Here is a 21,173-nt window from a genome sequence, read left to right as displayed (position 1 = left end):
ACTATCGAATATGTAAGATGCTTTTTACCTTCGCTGTTCATGATTTGTTTTCTTCCCTCTCTTTTTCGATTCTATTTGTTCTATCTCTTTTTCGGTATTATCTGTATTGACACTTCCAATCTTTGGCATCTGACTTCAAAATTACACACCCACACAACCACCGAACCACTGTTCTTTTCAAACCCGTAGCACGATGGGACGACAACCTGTAGGTATTTCGTTGTGTGATCGTGATCGAATGCTGGGCTCAAAAGTTGCCGGTGTGCTGTCCCGCTTCCTTTGGTCACACACTAGTGTTTCCGTTATGATGACACACATGCTTGCGTGCCTGTGCTGAAAGCTTCACATCCGGTGCTGGGTAAAAAGTTCACTCGAACGCTCGAACCATCTAACGAAACAAGCATCCGGTGGCGGTGGCATCAGCAGAAGTACATACGCTGCCATCCCACTGCTAATGGATTCCAACGGAAATAAAAGCTCAGAATCGGTTCCGATGACGACGAGAAGACAACCGGCAACGCAACGCAACGGAGAGAATTCCCTTTCGGTGGAATTGATTTGAATTCTTCCAAGTCACGTGCTTATCCAACGACCTCCCGTGCCCCGATTGGAAATATCAGCTTCGGTTTGGTTTCATCGTTTATCAAATTGGAAGAATGTTCTCCCACTTGGCAACTGCCATGCTGGAGAGTACCGACAACAACAAAAAAAATCACCGAAACACTTTCGAAATCTGGAACACCGAAAGAGATGCTACACATTTCATTCATCGCTATGCCAACCGTTCACACAAAAACCACGCACCGACCTTCGCAAGCACACGAGCATGTCGAATGAAACACCTTCATTTCAAAGGTTTTATCAAAAAATAACGGCACACATACCGACCGACACACATACATCAGTACAAACACACACATACATGGCTGTATCGAAAGATTGCTCCACCGTTTCCGGGAACAAACCACCCATCATCGACAGAAAAGCAGCAAGCAGACAGGCGCAGGCAGGCAGGCAGCCAATAATCCACCACCATCCGGCAGGTAAATATGCCAACTTTATGTTCTGTGTGCGGGCCACATATATTTCACCTTTTATTATACGTTCCTTTAGCTTTTGTAGACCGAAATGTTGAACATTTTTCTCAGCCTGTCCAATGTGTTGTTGTAAAGTTTGTAGGTCTGGGAAGAAAAATGTGATAACTCAATCCTTACGTTTATTTGGGCCATGCCTTTGCTGAGAAAGACAGTAAATTGGTTTTGCTTTTTCAGGTTTTCTAAAATGAGTTGTACATAATGGAGTAATTTGTTTTGACATGCTGCTTTCAAACTTTCTTATGTTGGAGACGGTGGTCCACCTTCATATAAAAAAACCTAAACTTGAAATAGCTTGGAGGATTCCTTCTGAATTTCTTCCTTTTGTCACCAATAAGTTGCAATAAAATGTTGGTTAAATTCCATCAAGTCTAACGGGATGCTCAACGAGCTTGAAGTTTGTATGTGAAGAATCTTGGATTTTGGATTTTTGTGGCTAGGTGCGCTGTGAACGTTAAATTATTACCACTTTTTATTTGAAGGTAGGTAACTATAAGCCAAGCAACTTTGTCGAAAACTGGCAAGTGATCCGATGCTCGTGATTTTTTTTTTGTATAGATTTTTTACTATAGGGTTCACAATGGCAGGCTCAAATCCTAATAAGATTTCTATTCTGTTTGTGGTAGAAGGTACTCTGAAAGAAATCCCTTGCATATTTGGTGGAAAATGTTGTGAAATGAGAACGAAATTTGATATTTGAGGAAAACTCGGCGGAAATTCAATGGTGACTCCAGTGAGGATTCATATTAGCGCATGCAATAAAACTTTACTGGTTTTCTCGGCAGGTCCGTGCGTCGAAGAGGTGGAAGGGGATGAGTTCTTGTATTCTCGTAAATTACGTGCACTAACTGGATTCTCTGACAGATGGAACAATATTTGTCAGAACTATTTGTGAGTTTCTAGTTTGTGATGCATATGTTCTAGTATAATAGAAGACTGAAATAGTTTATGTTGGGATTCTGGGATTCTAAAAAGTGGTTGGTTTGGGGTGGAATCTGGTTGAATTCGAATCAATATGGGAAAGAAATTCTTTTGAGAATCCGGAAAGGTGGAGGATTTGCTTACTAAAAAAATACTCCAGGAGTTTCTTGTGAGATTCTTTAAGAAAGAGCTTCCATCTGGGATTCCTCCATGTGTTCACAAAAAATCAAAATTTCTTAATGAAACCCTGGTGGATTTCCATTAAAATCACGGAGGAAGTTACTGGAGGAATCCCGAATTGAGTTTCTAGAAAAAAAAAACACGAAGGAGTTCTTGGATGAAGCCTGGAATGAGTTCCTGGAGGAATCCCACAGAAGTTCTTGAAGGACGGAAAACGTTGAGGAATCCTGAAGAAATCCCAGAGAGAGTCCGTAAAGAATTCCTGACGAAATTTGAGACAAAAATCCGGAAAGAAGGGAGAAATTTCTGAAGTAACAATGGAATGAATTCCTCCAGCAATCTCGGATAAATCTTCTGAAGGAATCCCAGAAGAAAGTATTGATAATTTAATGGACAAAAATCCCAAAAAAAACCTCCTGGTGTAAACTTAGAAGAGAATCTACACGAAAAACAAGAAAAGCTACCAAAAATTGAGATATGCCTTTTCTACCAATTTATGTATTAAAAACGTACAGAAAATGTGATAAATCATAATCCATTCGTCGTATTAAGATGCGCTACACGGTTCCATAGCTTCCATACCACTATACACAAACACCTCCATTCAAACCCGAGAAGTTGAACCGGGTTGCGTCTAAAAATAACTTTCGCTTCGCTGCTGAGCTTCGCGTCCTATTGTCTACATGGAATTTTCCACTTGCAAACAGCAACCTGCTGGATGCGGGCTTTTCAGTGCACAATGGGTCTAGAGTCGTATTTACGAAGACAAAAATGTTTCTGCCAAGTTCTGTCATTTCTTTTTTTTTTCATTATTGTGAAATGATTACGGTCAATCAAGTGTGGCTTATCCAAAAATCTGCTGATTAATTATTCTCTATACAATATCAGAATGTTTTACAAAGTTATAGCAAATTTACAAAAATAAAACATCGATTGATTTGATTGATTTGTCTTTATTCAAGAGACTTTCAGCCCTTGGATAAAACATTCGAATCATTAGAACTTTTCGAAAAGTTTCCAATAAATTGCAACTTTTTTGCCTTTGTTCATATTTTAGTCGAGTCCAACGATACATGAAGACCAATACATTAGTCACAAACTTTCAAAATTTAATTTAATTCGGTTCGCTTACTCCTAAGGTACAGTAATTTGATAAACGGAAGTCAAAAACTAGATATAGATAGAAGGGCTCTAATTTCGTGTAAAGTTGAATAATCAATAAAGCCCAAATTTGCACCAATTAAATCAAACTCGTTGAGGAACAAGTAATCAAAATTTGAATAGTTTTGGTGGACTTTATGAAAGGATACAACTTGCTAAAAATATTTTAGGAAATTTTTAAAACTTAGCATGCTTTTGTATATACCACTAGGCGGTGCTAGAGGTCAAGCAAATTTTAAACTTAGTATATCTCAGAATTCTGGTCACTTACAAAGTTGGTGTCTTTGACAATGTTGTTTGGTAGGTCAAGGGCTTACAGTTAATGGTCCACTTGTTTCGAAATTTTGCCTCAAGGAAGCGCAAGTTACACATTTGCAAAGTTATGGAAATGAATGTTTTTTTTTTCGTAAAGCAATCAAAAAGCTGTAGTTTTCATTGAACATAATTAAGTCAAGTCAAAGGTTTTTCAAAGAGCTATATATTAGTCATAAATGTGCAAAATTTCATTTCATTCGGTTCACTTAATCCAGAGATATAGCAGTTTAATGAAGAACACTCAAATATGAAACATTTTACTAGAGTCGCTCCAACTTCATGTAAAACTATCCAATGGAGCTCAAATTTGTACCATTTATAGCTAATTAGTCGTGCAACTAGCAGATAAAATTTGAGAATATTCCCTACACATTATAGAAAGTGACAGGTTGCTGAATATATTCGAGATAATAAGTAAAAGATACATGCTTCTACTAATTTGCAACTAACGCCGTCTACTGACAGAATCTTGAACCAATCAGCTAATCAACTGAAACGCCTTAATAAACCAAACAACATTGCCGAAGAAACCAATATAATAATTAATTTATCGTCAGCGCTACCTAGTGGTGGAATTTTGAATCAAACGGCTCATCACCAGTAAAACCTTGGCTGGCCTAACAACTTTTCCAAGTATACCGAATATTTAAGTAATCATGGTGCTAAGATATACGGTATGTAAATTTCGCCAGTGCTACGTCTTGCTGTCTGGGATATCTGTCATACCAGAGACAAACAGACGTAACACTGATGCAATGTTTATACCAAATATTTCATCATCCTGGTTACTTAGAGAGTTGGTGTCTTCGGCAATATTATTTGGCTGGTCAAGAACTAACAAATGATGATCCGTTTGATTCAAAATTCCACCACAAGGCAGCGCTAGTGAGCAAACAAATATTATATTCCATATATCTCAGGACTCAGATCACTTAGTAAGTTGATGTCTTCGGCGATGTTGTTAAGTTGGTTACGGCCGCTCAGTTGATTAGCTGATTGGTTCAAGGTTCTGTCAGTAGGCGGTGCTAGTTACGAATTAATTGAAGCATGCAACTTTTATTTATTACTAGCTGTCCCGGCAAACGTCGTACTGCCTGCCTACTGTGTTTTTTGACATGCAGCTCCACAGGGACGTCCCTCGCTAAGTCATCTGTATGGGAGCCCCCCGTTCCAGAGACCGGAGAGGTCTCACACCAGGCAAAGAACCTTCTCCGGTCCCAAACCCCCTTGCATACAAAATTTGAAGCCGATCGGTTCAGTAGTTTCCGAATCCATAGCGGTCAGACAGACAGACAGACAGACAGACAGACAGACAGACAGACAGACAGACAGACAGACAGACAGAAATTCATTTTTATATATATAGATTTCAAATATATTCAGCAAGCTGTAACTTTTTCAAAAATGCACCAAATATTCTCAAATTTTACCTGCCAGTTGCCAACTAGTAAGCTATAAACGGTACAAATTTGGGCTCGATTGGATAACTTTACATAAAATTGGAGCAACTCTAATAAAGTAGTTCATATTTGAGTGTTCTTCGTTTAATTGCTATATCTCTGGATCAAGTGAACCGAATGAAATGCGACATTGCACAATTATGACTAATACATAGCTCTTTGAAAAACCTTTGACTTGACTTAGACACGTTCAAAGAAAACAAACTTACAGCTTGTTGATTACTTCACGAAAAAATACCAATCATTTGAATGATTTTGCAAATGTGTAACTAGCGCTGCCTAGTGGACCATTAACTATAAGCCCTTGACTCACTTAACAACGTTGTCGAAGACACCAAATTTCTAAGTGGTGAGAGTCCTGAGATATATGAAATTAAGAATTTGCCGTTTATTGGTGGAATTTCTAATTAAACGATCCATCACCATCCATCATGGCATCGCAAATAAAATTATTAGAAAGCAGATTTTTGAATCAGTTTAACCAGACGAACCACCCTAACATAACAATAATAGGGAATAGGGTCAACAATTGAAAATAAACTTTCTAAAACACAATGTGTGTCTAAAAACTTAAAGCTGAAGCTTAAACAGTTTTGTCTTCGCAAATACGGCTCTGGACCCATTGTGCAGTGTGGCGGCTGTATCACTTCCATCACCAAGCCACGTTTGTGTTGATCATGATGGCTTTCAGCCTCTTGTCTATTCATGTGCAGTTATAGCCGTGCTGGTTAGAGCGCAGGATACTGTGTATCACCATGATAGGTCTCGGTTCGATTCCCGCCACGCCTGTATTTCTTTTTAAACATGTATTGGTATTTGATGCCGCCGCTGCTGCCATGATCAGTCTAAAAATAGAACAAATAATGAGAAACCAGTGCGACAGAGCACACATGCGAAATTTTCCTTCTCCAGATTCCAGGAAGCCAATACAATTTTTGGTATACTGCCACCTACCAATTTTTGTATTTGCAAGGCCCTAATACAATATTTGTATATGTTTCATACCCAATTGTATTAGAATCTGCCAATCTCAGGTTGCGTGTAGGTGAAATCACAAAAGTTTCTATGGGAGGAACCCTTGAAGGGATCCTAGAAGAAGTTAATGATAGACCCCGGAAGAAGCTACAGAAGGAATCCCGGGTAAAAATTCCCAGAAGTCCCTACTTTGATTCCTCCAGTAGTTTCGTCTACGATTCCTCTCGAATTGTTATCAAATATCAAGCAGGAGTTCCTGCGAGGATGTCTCCAAGAGTTTCTTTTGAGTTTTCTTTGAATTTCTTCCACATTTTTTCTGTGATTCCTTCCTAAATTACGCCAAAAACTCTCCGGAAGCCTTTAGGGAGTTTCATCCAAAATTTCTGCTTAAGTTTCTTCTTGGTTTTTTGTAGGAATTCTTTATGGGATTCCTGGGAAATTTTCCAGGATAACTTCAGAAAACTCTTGCGGGATTCGTACAAGATTCCATCAGGAACTCCTTCAAGGATCTCTTGCCTAGATTCTTCCAGGATTCTTCCAGGAACTATATCCGGAGTTGATTTTCTTCAGTAACTATTCCAGGATTTCTCTATGAACTCCTCTCGGGATTTTTACTATTCATGCAGAGTCTTCTGGAGTTTCTTTCGAAGTTCACTTTGAAATTCTTTCAGATGTTCCTAATGGAAAACCTCGAGGTGTTCATTACGGAATTACTTCAGTTCTTCAAAGAATTCTTTATGGAGTTTCTCCAGGCGTTCGGAATTGTTTTTTTTTTGTGAACTTCTTACTTTATTTTTTAGTAAAATTCGTACAGAACTTGCTTGAGGAATTTTGTCAATGAACTGCTGCAGGACATCCTTCTGATCTTCCTTCAAAAGACGTGACATGTTTATATCTATTCTAGTAATTCCAAAAGAAACTGGAGGTATCACAAAATAATCTTCTAAAGGAATCATTGAAGGAAATTCTAGAAACATCGCAGAAGGAGCTCCTTGAAGAATCTCGGAAGTAATTCCCGGGTAGACGTGAATATCATAATCAAATCTAAAAACGATCAAATTTTGATGTCATATCTTAATATGATATTGATGAGATATTCAAAAAGTTGCCAAATATCTGCTCAATATCTCATCGTGATATGATTTCAAAATTAGTACTTAATTTGATCTTTGGAGAGCCTTGTGCAACTCGCTGTATAAATGTCTAAATTTTCCAACATTGCGTATGAAAACTATTATAAGTTTTCAACTTTCATTATGCGCCGTGCCCAAATAACATAACGCTTCAGGAGATAGGGGTTTAATAAATTACGTAACGCTTCAGGGGAATGGGGGAAACAACCTAGCGTTACTACCCATACAAGAATGTTGGTGTTATCATACAATAACACATTATGGAGGCCGCCAGATCCTAATGAACCAACCACCGAGTTCAAAAATGTCGAATTTAGCGTTACGTAATATACCGCATTTAGTTCACCACTGGACTGCGAACTGCGACTTCATAAGTGCGAAAACGTAAATAAAAGTGCGCGATTGCATCAAATCAGGTTGATGTCTTCGGCGCACTATTTCTTCAATCTATGGTGAACAAGTGCTCTGAAGACACCGAGTTGATTTGATGCTATCGCGCACTTTTATTAACGTTTTCGCACTCGTAAAAACTAGTGCGATAGTCCAGTGGTGAACTAAATGCGCTATAAATAGATGTTCCCTTATGTCCACCACAAACTTTACAAACGAGCACTGGAATAAAAAGGAAGTAGAAGTGGCCTTCATTTGAGTTTCAACCAACAAATTGCGTCGTGATTCTGCCTCGGGTATACGAGCAGACGACAGTCGTAACGACTACGATCTTCTGAATGTTTCCAAAGCTTTTCTGGGCGACAGTTCACAATAGGGCACGTTCAGTGAAGTAGTAGATTTTTAACTGATTTTTTGATGGTTAGAAGGTGAATTCTCCGTTTCTGCGACGAAATTTTGTAAAAAGTGTTGGTATTATGATCCTTGTCTTATTCAATATTGTTAGAACAAAACTTTGGGGAAAACTTTGTTGCAAGAAATGGAGAGAGCTATAACACAGTTACCCAAAGTATCGCACAAACAGCATTAAATTAGGCAAGGAATCATGATAGCCACGCTTTTTGCGTCATTTCATTGTAGAAATGGAGAATTTACCTTCTCACCAAACAAAAATTTATCTCGTTACGACAATCCAGTACTTCGATGATTGCATCCTATTGGTGGAAGTTCGTCCTGTTTTAGGCGTGAAATAAACCAAACATGTTTCTACACATGTCGTTTTAAAAATTTGGATCACTAGATTTGTTAACAATTCAGAGAATATGTATAAAATGCGAAATCATCTGCTTTAATTCATTTTTATCTCCCATACTATTGCTTCAGTTTGCAAATTTTGGGTGGAAACCTAGGTGGAAACTGTATTAATATTCTGCAATAGAACATTTATCATTAAGAAATCTGAAAAATACAGCTTAAGATCAAAATTAGCTCTTCATATTTCCATCTGCAACATCCAGAAATCGAAAGATCTGAAAATTACTGCTCAAGATCAAAATCAGTTCTTTCACACATTCATCTATAACATCCGAAAATTGTAAGATCTGAAAACTACTATTCAAGATCAAAATTAGTTCTTTCACACACTCATCTACAACATGGCGGGACCAAACCAACACAGCTACCATGAGTCGCAAATACCTTGGAAAACGTAGAACTTGATGCTCTTGTTATCTCTTATTTTCAGATATGAGTCGTAGTGCAGTGGTAATGTCGCTGCTCGTAAATCCCAAGGTCATAAGTTCGATTCTGGTCGCGGCCATTTTCATTTTTTTTACTCTAATACATCTGTCAGATCATTTTAAGATATTGGTCAGATGTGCTACAGCCCAGATCTCCCCAGATTTTAGTCTGATCTTATAATATCAAAATGAGATATTATCATGTTCTTCCTCATACTAATTTTTGATCTTATTTTTGAACTTTTATCTCTTATGTCAAACAAAGCAATAGCCAATTATGATCTTGAGTACTTCACTGAGGAATATCAAATGATGATATTGTTTTGATTTTTACTTCTACTCGGGTTTCCAGCGAAATTTCGAAGTGAATATCTGAATGTATTCAATAAGGATCTGAAGGAGTCTCGAAAAGAGCTCCTAGAGGAATTCGACATGGAACCTATTAATATAGCTCAGAAGGAATTCCTGGAACAATCCTACAGAGTAATTCTGATGGAATCCTGAATGAACATTTTTGAAAAACTTGAGTTTTTTTTTCTGAAATCACAATCATCATACCTTGGAGATTTTCCAGAACAATTTAAATGAGGATTCCGCAGTTATTGACCTCGAATGTAATTCCGAAATCCTACCAGAATATCTAAAAAATGTTGTTTTAATTTCAACGGAATTTTCTTAAAATTTATTTATTAATTTATTTGTTAGGTTTCGATAAACATCGTACAGACTGTTTCTTAACCTATATTCTCAAGCCTGTCAAAATCCGTATCGATGAAAACCTAAAGTTTTCTGAAAACCCTGTTTTTTGCGAAATGTTTTGATATTTTTACAATATTGTCGTAAGGATTCAAGTACAAAATATATCGAATTCTTAAGCATGTTTTTGTTTTTTTTTTATTCCCAGAGGAATCTCTAGAAGAATTCTCGAGGCATTATCTCCAGAAGAATTCCTGGTGGAATCTCTGATTGAATTCTCGGAGCAATCTCTAGAGGAATTCTGGGAGGAATTCTGAGGTAATCCCTGGAGAAATTTCTGAAGAAATTTATAAATAAATTTCCAGAAAGGATTTCCCAGGAGGAATTTCTGGAGGAATTTCAGTAGGAATTTTAGGATGAATTTCTGAAGAAAGTACTGGAGGAATCATTGAAGGAACTCCAGGAGAAATCTCTGGAAGAATCATTAGAGCGACCCTGAACGAATTCCTGGTCGAATTTCTGAAGGAATTCCTGAAGGAATTCCTGAAGGATCTGGAATCTCTGGAGGAGTCCTTCGAGGAGAAATTCCTGGATTTATTCCTGGAGGAAACCCTGGAAGAATTCCCAGAAGAATCCTTGGGAAATTTCTGGTTGAATTCCTGAAGAAATTCCTCTAATTCTTTTACACTGGAGGATTTCCTAGAGAAATTCCTGGATGAATAACTGTTGGACTTTCAGAAGGAATTCTTGCATCAATTCCATAAGAAACTCCTGGAGCAATTCCTGAAGAAATGCCTAGGGTAATTTCTGGAAGAGTTCTTGGTGGAATAATCCTGGAATAATCCCTTTATAAATTCGGGAAGCAATTTGTGGGGGCATTTCTAAAGGTATCCGTGGAACATTTCCAGGAGTAATTGCCGTAGTAATTTCTGAAGGATTTCTAGACGTATTCTTGAATCAATTCCGGAGGAATTTCCGAATGATTTCCGGAGGTTATTCCTGGTAGAATTCTGAATGAAATCCTGAAGGAATGAGTGGAGGTATCTCTTGGGGAATCCCTATAGAAATCCCTGGAAGAACTCTTGAAGGAATGCCTGGAGGTAATCCTAAAGAAATTCCTGCATGAATTTCTACAGCAATCCCTACAGGATGCCCTAGATTAATTCCTGAAGGAATGCTTGAAGGAACCTCTGGAGAAATTCCTGGAGGCATGCCTGTAAGCAGAGATGTCCATATCCTCAGTGTGGGAAAGAGAAATAGAAAATACACCACTCACGCTGTGCATCTGAACAGGAGCCCTTCTCTTATATGTGGATCCACCACTGCGATTCGGATGCGCGCAAGCTTGGTGGGTAGAAATAAATCTCTTAGCTCCCTGAGCACTAGGCCACACAACAGTGCGGCGAGAGCGATTTAAAATTCTCTTCGGTGAAAGTGTAAAAAATCACCCGGGCGCGCGCTCCAGTGAGGTTTTTGCGCCAGAGTGCGCGCTGCGGTGAAACACCGGAGAGTTCTCGCCCCGGCGACACCATGGTGATAATTCGGTGACTGCTGGGTGAAAACACGGGAGAGCGCCGGAGAGCGATGCGCGCGAAAGAGTGAGCCACACTCGATCCAAGGCGGACGAGCAAGAGCACGCACTAGCGCTTAGTCTACCTACCACCCAAAACAAGAGAAACTGGCTTCTTGGAGTGGTGAAAAATGTTCCTATCCCCAGTGTGGTCGATAAACTGACGCCGCAGTGAATCGCTACGGTGAAATGCCATCTCTGCCTGTAAGAATGCCTGGATGAATTTCTAGAGAAACTCCTCTGCATAAAATTCCATGAAGAATCCCTAGAGAAAATCCCTGGACGAATTTCTGCAGAATTTCCTTAAAGAATCACCGAAATATCAGGAGGAATTCCTGGAGAAATCTGTAGAGGAATTCCTTAAGGTATCTCTAGAGAAACAACTGGAGAAATTTCTGGAGGAATTCCTAGAGGACTCTTTAATGAAACTACTAGAGGAATTGCTGGACGAACCCCAGGAGGAAATTTTAGAGAAATTTTTGCAGGAATTTCCAGAGGGATCCTGGAAAAATTCCAGGAGGAATTTCTGAAGCAATCCCTTGAGGAATTCCGGAGGGAATTCCAGGAAGAGTTTCTGAAGAAATTCCAGGAGAAAAACCCAAAAAAATCTCTGGAATTCCTGAGGAATTAATAAAAAGAGAACGTAGAGATACTCTTGGAGAAATCCCTGAAGCAGTTCCAGAAGGAATACCTGTAGGAATTCCTAAAGAAACCCCAAGAGGAATCTCGGAAGCAATCCTAAGAGAAATTCCTAAAGGAATCTCGAAACAGTTCATAGAGGCTCGGATTAATTCTTGGAGGAGTTCAGAAAGAATTTCAGGAAGAATCCCTAAAGAAATCCCAAGAAGAGTTCTTGGAGCTATTTTTTCAATATTCTCTGAAGTTGTTCCTGAAAAACTCACAGAAGTAATTCACGCGTGAATCCCTGGAGGAACTCTACAAGGAACTTTTGAAGAAACTCCATGAGAAATCCTGGAAGTAATCCATGCCTGCAGTACTTAATTTCTGGATGAATTATTGAAGGAATACTTGGATGAATTCCTTAAGGATTTTTGTACAAATTTTTTTAAGCAATTCCTGGATTATTGTTTTAATAATCTCTAGTAAATTTTCCTGAAAAAAAAAATACTAGAATACATTTCTGCAGAAATACTTCTAATAATTCCAGATGGAATTACTGGAGCAATCTCTAGCAATTCTGGAAGGGATGTATGGAAAAATCTTTGAAGAAATCTCTGAAGGAAAACCTGCAGCAGAAATACCCTAAAAGATCTCTGGAGAAATTCCTGAAAGAAACCTCGAAAAAAGCAGTGGACAAATTTCCGAAAATATGTCTGCAGGAAGCAAGAGGATACACTTCAAGTTTACCCTTCCACACTGCACTCGAAGGAGCGATGAGGCAATCTGATGTGCAGAAGATTGGCACTATTGCCACAGGAGGTCGCATATGCTGCTCATCTTTTCGGGAGATATTGATATTATCGGCATCGATCGGAAAGCAGAGTAGGAAGCTTTTTCACTACTAAAGCAGACGATAAAGATAGGTTTGGCATTGGATTCGATCGAGTCGAAGTACATGATTGCGGTTATATACAGAGGCAGGCCTTTGAAGTAGACAAACCGAATAACTTTCGGATTTTTTCGAACGTAAAGTATTACAAATGGCTCTCGGTGGGAAATTGGGAATCGATTTGTGACGAATTCTCAGTGCAATAACAATTAATGATTATGCTTGGCGATTTCAAGGATTGCAGGGAACACGCTGACTGCATATGGTCGAAAATGACTAGAGAACCTATAAAGTTCGGGAAAAATTGAGGTGCAACGTCCAATACTGTCGCAGATGGTACATTACTCTGTACACTACTATATGCTCGTCACTGTAGTGCACTGTGGTTAACAACCTTCGCAAAATGAAGCATATTCCAAAAGTTTGAAACCCTAAATTCATAAGAGCTGTGTTTCTTTAAGAATTTATTCGTTATTAGCTAACGCAGATTCAGGTTTTTCAGCAGATGTGTTTTCCAGTTAACCCCGTACCGTTCCCAGCTCAGACCAATTGTTGGAGTGAAATGATTTACTCAAAGTCTGCGACCAAACCCCCACCGGCAGAACCACTTAAACAAACCAGCTTCCCAGAATCAATATTGACGACATGGATTCCACGAATTGACTGCCATCTGCACGGCTTCGTGCCAGTTTGAAAGATGCGGCCTAGAAAACAACCATCCCAGCAGCAGAACCGCATCGAGTGGAACCGAGACTACCCGGAAAGGCACAGCCGCCACCACCGTCGAGGCCAACGCCGTCAACACGCCCTGTTGATGAAGGGATTATTTATGGCCTCTACCATCAATCAACGAGAGTGATACCATACCATCACTGTGCTACTGGAGGCAAAGAAAACGAGCATTCAGCTGCTACCCGCCACCAACAGAGCTCGGCAAATCGACGAAAAAGCAAACACTTCCCGCCCAGCCGGAAGGAAAGGGGTGGAACACACGTTCGCGCGTGGCTGGCTGCTCTGTACTGCAGGACCGCAATCTTTCAAATCTCGAACAGCATCATCCTCTTGTCGAAGCACTTGAACGCTTGTCACGTAGCTTCCGCCTGGAGGCAGCTTTTTTTTTCTTCGCTCATCCAGTTAGAAAACAAACTTTCTCGGAAGCTTGCCAGTCAGATAACTTGCCATACACACACACTCTAGCTATTGCCCCAAACTATGCAAATCGAAAGCAAACATTTTGCATAAATTATGCTAATTTGAATCGCCCTTCGGATGCTGGCTGGATGCACGGAAACACTGAGTGATGGTGTTCATCGTTTACAAAGTGCCAGCATAAGGGAAAGTTCAGTGCAATGCAACAGATTCGAGTGTATCTTGAATTAAAACTGTTAAGGCGAGTGCCTCGGTTATGAGTTCTTTCTAGGATTCCTCCTTAACAATCTTCAAGATTTCTTGAAATCCCACCAATTTCTTCTGAAGTTTTTTATAGCCATCGCTAGAACAAACATGGGATGAATAAGCCGTTTCCCTTCATTCCAAACTTTCACAGTACAGTGTCAGTTCTGGAAAAACTTATAATTAGAAATCTCAAATTGTTGCTAATTGACAAATTGACAGATGAATTTTGTAAAAAAAAACATCGTGTTTTAATGAGTTTCGAACCCACGACTTCGTATTCGCTAGACGCTTCAACCAACCAAGCCACAGAACATGTAATGATTCTGCAGTGTTGTGAATTGACATCAAAGTCGAAAAAGAGATTGATTTGTGAAAGAAATGAGCGCTTATGGTGTGGCTTCAGAGTGACCAAACTGGCTTTCTATTCCGCAGAATCATTACTTGTTCTGTGGCGTAGTTGGTTAAAGCGTCGGTTTAGCGAATACGGAGTCGCGGGTTCGAATCCCAACAGAACGCGATTTTTTTTTACAAATTTCTGCTCTAAATTTGTCAATAAGCAACATTCTGTGCCTTCTAGTTATAGATTTTTCCAGTATGTTTCAGACATACCAGCAAATCTGATAAATGCCAGTAAAAGGCAATAGAGCAAGTGTTCCAATTATGGCTATAGTACCAATTATTTGCCATAGTTGATTTTCACCCTTTAACGATGTCAATCAACAAGTAAAAATTGAGAACAAAGAACCACGTTCACAAAATATGGTTGCACTTATTTAAACTCCACATTTTGCTCAAATTATGGTAGAAATAAATCATTTTCCCTAAATTTTCGGCTTACTTGCACCCATTTTCGCCATAGTGTACCAGTTATAGCCAACCCCATAAGGAATACATGCAAATAGTACGAAAAGGAACCGAAGTTAAAAAATGTAACCATTACTGGTACAGGTTTCCTATCATTGGCACACGTTGTAATAAATACTAAAAGTAGTTTTGGCTCCTTTTCTATATTTTTCCTGTTAAATATGGAATCTAAACTATCTTTTAACATATTGATGACATTCGTTGGTCTTCTCGTTATTTTTTTGCAAATGTGTATATATATCATTCCACAGTGTCAATCTATCAGAACATGTCTTCGAGTTTTGATTGATGTGCAGCGAAAATGATGTGATAACACAAAATTATTTTTGGTGTGCAGCAGATATCCCATTGGTTCCTTGTCCTGGCCTGGCAATACTAAAGTAGAACTTACCTAGGGGCGGTCAATCAAATTCAAGCTTTTAAGCAAGCTATTGTTCCCAGAGTTCCTCCCGAGCTTTTTCACGAAGCTCCTTCAGTGTGATTGAAATTTCGTACGATTACTCCCAGTTTTTATGTCGGGATCTCTACAAAAGTTTCTCTCCTCTCAGGATTATTTCTCAGTTGCTGCCGCAACTCTGCCTAAAGGTTTCTCTTATGAGATTTTTCGCAATTCCACCTGGCGTTTCTCGCGGGTTTTATTTTCTTGAATTATTCCTGTAAAAACTCTGGAAGAAAACCTACTAAAGTTTCTTCCTCGATTTTTTTTAGTTTTTCAGGTTTTGTATAAAAGGGAGATGCTCTTTCAAATTTATTGTTCAACATTGCCACTCGAAGGAGCGATTAGGAGGTCAGGCGTGCAGAGGAATGGCTCTATCACACGGTCGCATATGCTACTCGGTTTTGCGGACGCTATTGATCTCATCGGCATCGATCGTAGGGCAGTGGAGGAAGCTTATGCTCATCTGAAGAGAGAGGCAGCGAGGATAGGCTTGACGTTTAACTCTACCAAGTCGAAGTACATGATAGCGGGTAGAGACAGAAGCAGGCCTAGTGGTGTTAGTGCTGAGGTAGTGATTGATGAGACAATGTTTGAAGTTGTTGAAGAATATGTTCATCTTGGAACACTTTTTTTTTATTCTTAATCACTTGACCTAATGTACAGCTCTATTGTCCACTGGGGCACTACGTGAGCAGTTTCAATTGACAGCTGCACTTACATTTTTGTACAGCGCCTAGATTCTATTCTACTTTATCGAACTGGTTGCCTTTCTGCTGCTTTCACTTTTTCTACTTTATACCTAGTAGAATGATGAGCACAAGGATGATGATGGATGGCCGTTGTTCCTTTCCAGTCCGATTGGGGGTCCATTATGAGTAGCAGTTCGCCGATGTCCAGGTATCCGGGTCCGTTTGAGCCATGGGGCTCAGAAGAGGGTCAGTGTCAGTTGCTCTCGGGAGAAAAGCAACTGACGAAAAATTGCAAGTGCCGGGGCTGGGAATCAAACCCATGACCATCCGCATATGAAGCGAACGTGTGACCAACTACACTTGTGGAACACTTGTGACATGTGAAGTGAAAAGGCGTATTGCAGCTGCGAATAGGGCCTTTTACGGATTGCGTAGCCAGCATAGGTCCCGTAACTTGCAAACGCAAACAAAATTCGCTCTGTATAAGACGCTGATTCTACGGTCACGAAGCGTGGACGTTAAAGGAGGTAGACCGAAAAGCTTTTGGAGTTTTTGAGCGCAAAGTGCTGCGGACAATTCTCGGTGGGAAACAAGAAAATGGAGTGTGGCACAGACGCATGAATCACGAGTTGTAGCAAATATACGAAGATGAGAATATTGTGAAACGTTTAAAATACGGTAGACTTCAGTTGGCTGGACACGTAGTGCGAATGTCGGAAGAAAGAATAGCGAAAACAATATTTAGCAGAGAACCCGGTAAAGGTAGGCGACTTCGTGGGCGGCCGCGAACTCGCTGGCTGCACGCGGTTGAAGAAGATCTACAATCCCTACACGTTCGAGGAAAATGGAGGAACGCCCAAGACCGACGAAGATAGTGCTCTACTATACGCTCGGCGTTGGAGTAAAATAACTTTGTAGCCAACAAGCCAAGCCAAGCCTATGAAAGTGTCTCCCGGAAATTCTTCCAGAGTCCATCGCGTAATTTCTTCCGAACTTCCTCCTATGGGTAAAGATTTTGTCAGAAAAAAAAACACACCAGCAACTATTTTTTCATGAAATTTTTCTGTAATTATCGTGGCATTATAGGTGGAAAAGTTCAGCAATAGTGTTTCTAAAAAGTCCTCAGAGTATTCTTTTAGAATGTAACCCTTTCCGTATATTTCTTAAGAATTTTCTCTATAATTACTTCCAACAAGACCACCAGAACTTTTGAATTCAAAATTCAAGATTTCTCAGAATGTTTTCGACAATAATTACCCCGGAAAATGCTCCAATGATCATTTTTTGAATACATTCATGTCCATGCATTTCTTTGGAAACTTCTCCAGTGATTTTTTTTAGAAAAATGTTTCTGAAATTTTTCTAGGGATTTTGCTTGGGTCTGCTTCAAGAGATTCTCAAGAAAATTCGCAAAATATTCATCTTGAAACTAGTCCGTGGGTTTCTTCAGAAATTCATTTGGAAATTTCTTCTGGGATTTTTTAGAGATTGGTTAGAAAATTCCTTCAAGAATTGCAGTGAATGTTTCTTAAAATGTTTTTGTTGGGATTTTCTGTGGAAGTATTATCAAAACTTCTATCAGGATTATTTCTTCTTGTCTTCTCCATGAATTTTAGTATAAATTTCTCAAGAAATTCTAGAAACTTCTAAAGGTGAGAAGCTTTTGGAGAAATCCCTAGAAAAAATCTGGAGAGTTCTACCAAAGTAATCTTCAGTGGATGCAATTTTAGGAAACTTTTTCACAGAGACTCGAAGATTTTTAAAGAGATTCCTTCATAATTTTTTTTTGCAGGATTTTTTTCAGCATTTATTCTAGGACTCTTCCAGGAATTTCTTAAAAAATTTAACCATGGATTGCTTAAGATTTGTTTCAGAGATTCTTTCACATATTGTTTGGTGATACTGCAGAAATTTCTCTTCTATTCCAGGGCATTTTTCTAAGTATTTTTCAAAAAATCATTATGTGAATTATCTGTAGATGGTTTTTCTGTTCAAAAATCCTTTCAAAATATGTTTTTTTTAGAATTTGTTCAGGAGTTCTCTATTAAAAAAATCCTGTTTTTTGTTTGTCCTCAGAAATATCTGTTATACTGACTTTTATGTAATAATGTCTAAGGAATTCAAAAAATAAATTCTTCTATGAATACCTCATGAATACCAGCAGGAGTTTTAATAAGAAGGGATTCCTTGAGATAATCATCCAGAGAATTCTATGGAAGGAACTCTTCCGAATTTCTCCCACAGCAAACTTGGAGTCACAGGAGCAATTTCAAGAAAAAAAAAAGATTCTTGAAGATATTTCTGCAGAAGTCCCTGACGGAATTTCTCAAAAAAATCTTAACCCTCGAACGATCGCGCTGTTGTATTTTGTACAACACGTTGAAAAAATCTCGCTTTTTGTACTCAGCATTAGCGTGGTGCTGACGCAGGTAATCAACCGCGCGAGTTACGGAAGGTTAAAGAAGCTGTAAGAATATTTTCCGACGAGATAATTTCAGATGGATTTCCAAAAATTTTCATTAAAGAACTTTCAAAAAATCATCCTTTGAAACTCCTGACAAAATCGCCCAAATTTCGATGAAGTCTCTCAAGATATTTTTGAAAGAATCCCTGACAGTAGTTATCCGAGTAGGAATTTCTAATAGAATTCCTGATGATAATATTGAAGAAATCTTCAGTAGAATTTCTGAAGAAATCTCCGGAAGTACACTGTGAGATATAAGATGTACTGAATAAAGCTGTGATAAAGAGAGATCACAGCAGGCGATATAGCGCATTTGAATGTGATACGAACTGTCAAGCAGACAATGTTAGCATCCCTGCATGCGTAGCAACAACTTCAGGCGTCACCCAACCGCGTTCACTCTTGCCACTTGCGAACCAACGTCAGCCTGGGTAAGTTGTGTGTGCTGCACGTGAGGGGTGATTCCTTCCCGGAGAAATCCTAAACTCCACATTGGCGAATTCTTGCCAGTTTTTCGTTCAATTGCGAAAAAATATCGAACCAATTTATTATTTTGCTGGGAGGAATCACTCCTCAATTTGCATGCGAAAGTGAGAATATTACGACAACACAAAAAAAGTGAAAAATGTGGTGTGATATTCATCGTGGGCTCCGGATGGTGCATGCTTCCGGATGATTTTTTGTGCTTGGACAATTATCGAGGAAGAAATAAATCACGAGAAAAATAAACCAGCAGCAGTAACTGGTAAGGAAAAGCTATAGTGATTCTGTTATTTTGTGCTTACAGCGTGTTGTTTGCCGTGGGGGAAAACCTCCGGCAATGTCCGCTGCCGAAAAGCAAGGTTAGAAAGATCCTGTTGTTTCGCATCGTGCAAATGTCGGATCGAATGCTTACAGCGTGTTGTTTGCCGTGGAGGGAGAATCCCGACAATGTCCGCTGACGAAAAGCTAGGTTAGAAAGATCCTGTTGTTTTGCTTCGCGCAAATGTCGGATCGGAAGCTTACAGCGTGTTGCTTGCCGTAGAGGGACAGTCCCGGCAATGTCCGCTGACGAAAAGCTAGGTTAGAAAGATCCCGTTGTTTTGCATCGTGCAAATGTCGGATCGAATGCTTACAGCATGTTGTGTGCCGTAGAGGGACAGTCCCGGCAATGTCCGCTGACGAAAAGCTTGGTTAGCAAGATGGCGTTGTTTTCTTTCGTGCAAATGTCGGATCTGAAGCTTTCATCGTGTTGTTTGTCGTGACCGATAAATCTTAGCAATGTACGCAAAAAAAATATTAGAAAAATCCCGTAGTTTTGATTCGTGCCGTTTATCAAAAGGTGTCATCAATGTCGGCTAGCCGAGAGAAGGATTATGTTGATGCAGTTTGTTTTCTGTGGCTAGTGTTTCAATGAATGACAATGCTTTATTCTCTTTATCTATAGATAGATCTAAAGATTATATATAATGTATTTTATCAGATATCTCGAATTTAAACGACGGAGTAATGGGATAAATTCGGGTATAAGATTGAATAAAGACTCAAAGAGCAAGATTTTTTTTCAGAACCACCCAGTACCAAAGCGGAAATTTTCTTAAATATTACAAGTATAGAGCTTTGCATTACAAACAAAACTTCAACAACTTCACATATGATTTTTAAGCATTGCCCTTAAAACTATTTTGAGCGCAAGGACGACAGTATCGAGCGACCCCGAACGAGAGGAAAAGAGAGAGAGAGATAATGATGACGTCACTGTGCAAGCTACCATTATTCGTCGGAAAACACCATTCCTACAATTAAGTACTATAATGTTCGATCTTTTTGGAAAACAAAGTAGCAGCAGCGTAGTCAGAATGGTACCTCACAATGAAAACTGTATTCGGCAGCCATGGCAGCAGCTGCAACGTATGTGAGGATGTAATATAACAGTTAATTATGTTGAATTATTGTAAGTAAATACTCCAAATTGAGATACCGAAATTCAATTTTATGTTGAAAATGTGTAAAACTTCTTTAGAGTAGAAGAAGGATGTGAGATATAAGATGTACTGAATAAAGCTGTGATAAAGAGAGATCACAGCAGGCGATATAGCGCATTTGAATGTGATACGAACTGTCAAGCAGACAATGTTAGCATCCCTGCATGCGTAGCAACAACTTCAGGCGTCACCCAACCGCGTTCACTCTTGCCACTTGCGAACCAACGTCAGCCTGGGTAAGTTGTGTGTGCTGCACGTGAGGGGTGATTCCTTCCCGGAGAAATCCTAAACTCCACATACACTTGAATGCATCTTGAAAGAAATCCTTGGAAAAATCCAGCAGAAATTTTAGAAAAATATCGTGGGAATTCCCTGAAAAACACTCCTGAGAAAGCATTGGTGAAGATTTTAGTTAATTATTCCTAGTTTATTGATGAAATTTATCGATAAAATTCTTGGAGTTTTTTCCGAAATATTTATGAAGGTATCTGTGGGTGTTTTTCTAAAGAAATTTTTGTAGGAATACTTGGAGAAACGCCTTGATAAGCTTCTGTAAAGATCTCCAGAAAAAAAGTAGCATACCCTTATTGATCTCAGAAAACTGATGCTAAAAAACTATGATACATAAAATTAATTTCACTTCTCTTCCTCCCTCCAAACAAGCCTTGCCACATCCTTTACTTAATTGAATTACACTCAACGCAAACAATTAGTG

The 21,173-nt window shown here is 39.1% G+C and overlaps 1 protein-coding gene across 2 annotated transcripts in view; it reads left to right on the top strand.

The window, feature by feature from the left end:
* Nucleotides 1–21,173, top strand: part of LOC109409155 (potassium voltage-gated channel protein Shaw) — a 280,461-nt gene that overhangs the window by 251,171 nt on the left and 8,117 nt on the right. Inside the window, exon 8 of one of the 2 annotated variants that reach the window (XR_003897846.2) lies at nucleotides 190–1,043. The exons of the other annotated variant lie outside the window; for it this stretch is intronic. The gene's annotated coding sequence lies outside the window, so the exon portion shown is untranslated. The remainder of the gene's footprint in view (nucleotides 1–189; nucleotides 1,044–21,173) is intronic. 2 annotated transcript variants of the gene reach the window in all.

This window comes from Aedes albopictus, chromosome 2, assembly GCF_035046485.1.
Source record: "Aedes albopictus strain Foshan chromosome 2, AalbF5, whole genome shotgun sequence".
NCBI classification, from domain to species: domain Eukaryota; kingdom Metazoa; phylum Arthropoda; class Insecta; order Diptera; family Culicidae; genus Aedes; species Aedes albopictus.
The sequence above is the reverse complement of the archived record's forward strand: the minus strand, read 5'-3'. Positions and strand labels throughout refer to the sequence as shown.